The sequence below is a fragment of the Uloborus diversus genome, chromosome 7 (genome assembly GCF_026930045.1).
Source record: "Uloborus diversus isolate 005 chromosome 7, Udiv.v.3.1, whole genome shotgun sequence".
NCBI lineage: Eukaryota > Metazoa > Arthropoda > Arachnida > Araneae > Uloboridae > Uloborus > Uloborus diversus.
This window is the reverse complement of record NC_072737.1, coordinates 11,337,215-11,340,128: the sequence shown is the minus strand read 5'-3', so window position 1 is coordinate 11,340,128 and position 2,914 is coordinate 11,337,215.

The window sequence follows — 2,914 nt, the reverse complement described above, 5'->3', positions numbered from 1 at the left end:
AATGATATTGAGAAAATTATTAAGTATGTTCAGCAGTATTCGTAGTAATTGTTTTCGACACGTACCCAGTTTCCTTCCATAAAAGATAACGAACATATCGTCGCCTCAGAGCAACAGTAAGATATCTAATCCCAGAAATAACACTAAGATATCTTACTGTTGTTCTGCGGCGACGATATATTAAGCGGAACTCACAGAGGTCAAAAAATTCAGATAGGAGACTCTGCAACACGTCCCTCTGACTTTTTGAATCAATTAAAAAATATTACTTTTAAAGAAGATTTGCTAGAATATTTACTAACAAACTGGGAACGAGATAACAAAGCGATTTATTTTGAAGATAAATCTGTGTATATTAACTACAAACAGTGTTATAGATTTGAAACCATCAACAGAAAAGTTGTAAAAATAGTTGATCATACTCAATTGTGCCCCAGACCGCGAAGAATCCGACACAAAAATGATTTACCATCTTTGTAATTTTTGAAGAGCTGCAGCCTCCATATGACATCCACCTACGATGTTCAGATACTGATGTATTAGTTATAATATTGGCTAACATGAAGTTTTTGAATTCTTAAATAAAGGTCTGGATGGAAGTTGGCGTTGGAAAATCATTTAGATGTATCATTGTCTATGAACTTTACAAGAATTTAGGAGAAACCGTTTGTTCCGCCTTGGTTGCTTTACACGCAATGACTGGTTGCGATCAAAATCCGGCTTTTTTCCGAAAAGGAAAAGTTCGACCTTACGTTCTATTTACAAAGTCGGAAGAATACACAGGAGCGTTAACAAATTTGAGTAAGCCATCGCACAATGTAAAATGCATGTCGCAAATTCGAATACAACTCGAAATTTCGGAAGAGTTGTGCGCCGAATGTACAGACAAAATAAAATGGAAAGAATTAATGATGCAAGAACCATGACGTTTTTAGAAGTTTATAAAAATTTTGAAAAAAGATAAAGTAATTCTCGAAAACGTGAAGAGTTTTGATCCGTCATCCTTAACCCTATGTTAGTCTGAACTTCGTGAACATTTCCTCAGAACAGCTTGCATTTCGCAAATTTGGACAAATTTTCATTTAAAAAATCTGACAAGCTTATCACCTCTTGATTGTGGGTGGAAAATTGAGGACAACTGAAATGTTTTTAAATGGTTTACTGAAAACAATTACCGCAAGCAATAAAAGATGTTACATTCGAAGCATAGCCTTCTGCCTCACCACGTCGAATTTTCGAAACATCGCTTCGAGATGCACTCTCCCATGCTACGAACTAACTTTGTGCCAAATTTCATGAAAATCGGGCCGAACGGTCTAGGCACTATGCGCGCCACGGAGATCCAGACATCCTACAGACATCCTCCGGACATCCAGACAGAGAGACTTTCAGCTTTATTATTAGTAAAGATTAATTAATATCTAAAGAACTGTTTATTTGATTATTTTTAATTATTTATTGTTATGTAAGATCGATGCAAAAAAAATTTATTTCATAAGTACTTGATCATAAAAAATAAATAAATAAAAGAGGCATAATTTAAAAGATCAAGACATTATTAATGAAAAATGAACTTCACTATAATTTTGTACATAATTTTAATTTTAATAAAATATTTTTAAATTTCGTTTCAATGTTGAAATTATTTTTTTTTAATATGCTTAAATCATTCATACTTTTCCAACTACTTTATAATTTAAGCAACGTCTACCAAAGACTAAGCAACCTCTTAGTCACGGTAGACTAAAAATTTTAATAAAAACAGGATTTAAACTATTTATAAAAAATTAATCAGTTTTATTTATTGAAATTTCGCGACGACAAGCAAACTTTTTCGAGCTAGCGCTAGCGGCCCGATAAACGGTACATAGAGGTACGAGGTCGGACATTCCGTGACGTCTATCATGCCTTTGCAACATAACACAACTGGTAGACTTTTGTTTTTATATTTTATACATTGTAAACAGTTACTAAAAAAAATTTTAGGCTTATATATTTAAGTCAAAATTTACTGATTTTTTCGCACCTTGCGTGGGTGATAGACACGGCACGGCAACGCTTCGAACGCGGTAGACATATATTTTTCGTTATGTTTATACGTAATCAATAATATTACCGAGTTTCAGCCTTATATATATATAAGACAATTTCACAAGTTTTTGCAACATATTGCAAAATTTTTTATTAATTATTGCAACGATAACTTTTTGGTAGACTCGCGTTTTCTTCTTTTAAGTAAACTAATCTAATATTTAAAAAAATTCTGGCCTTATATAAATAATGTATTAAAAACTGTCGCTATCTCCCCTACTAAAAGCTTTCAAACACTCAAAATCCACAAATATATGCTTGCCAAGTTCAGCCTTGGAATTAAACTGTTAAATCTTTTAGCAAAAAAACTTTATAATTATAATTTTTCACGGCTTTTGGCAACTATTAAAAAACAACTTCGTCATTTCTGTCACACAAAAAAAGTTTAAGATCAGAATTATAAATCCCTCGCACAAAACGTTTCACTTCAAAAAAAAAAAAAAAAAAAGGGCGATTTTGCACCCCCCTCCCAAAGCTACCACTCAGGGCAAAGGATATGACTTGCTCCCCCAAACGCAGGTGCTCAGCCCCAAAATTAATTTTGGTGCTAAATAACTTGTTGTGCCAAAAGCACTCACAAAAAAAAAAAAAAAAAAAAAAAAAAGAAAAAGAAAAAAAAAAAGAAAAAATGAAAAACAGGGCTTTGCACGGTCTGCCTCAAAAATAAAAATTATGTCAAATGACATGTGTTCAACAATCAAGCTTGTACAAAAAAAAAAAAAAACAGTAAAATTTTGAGCGCAGATAGTGGAAAAATAACCAGAAAGGAAACATTTTAAATTCACTGATGAGAGGAAAAGCTTCAAAACAAAAGCCAGAATTT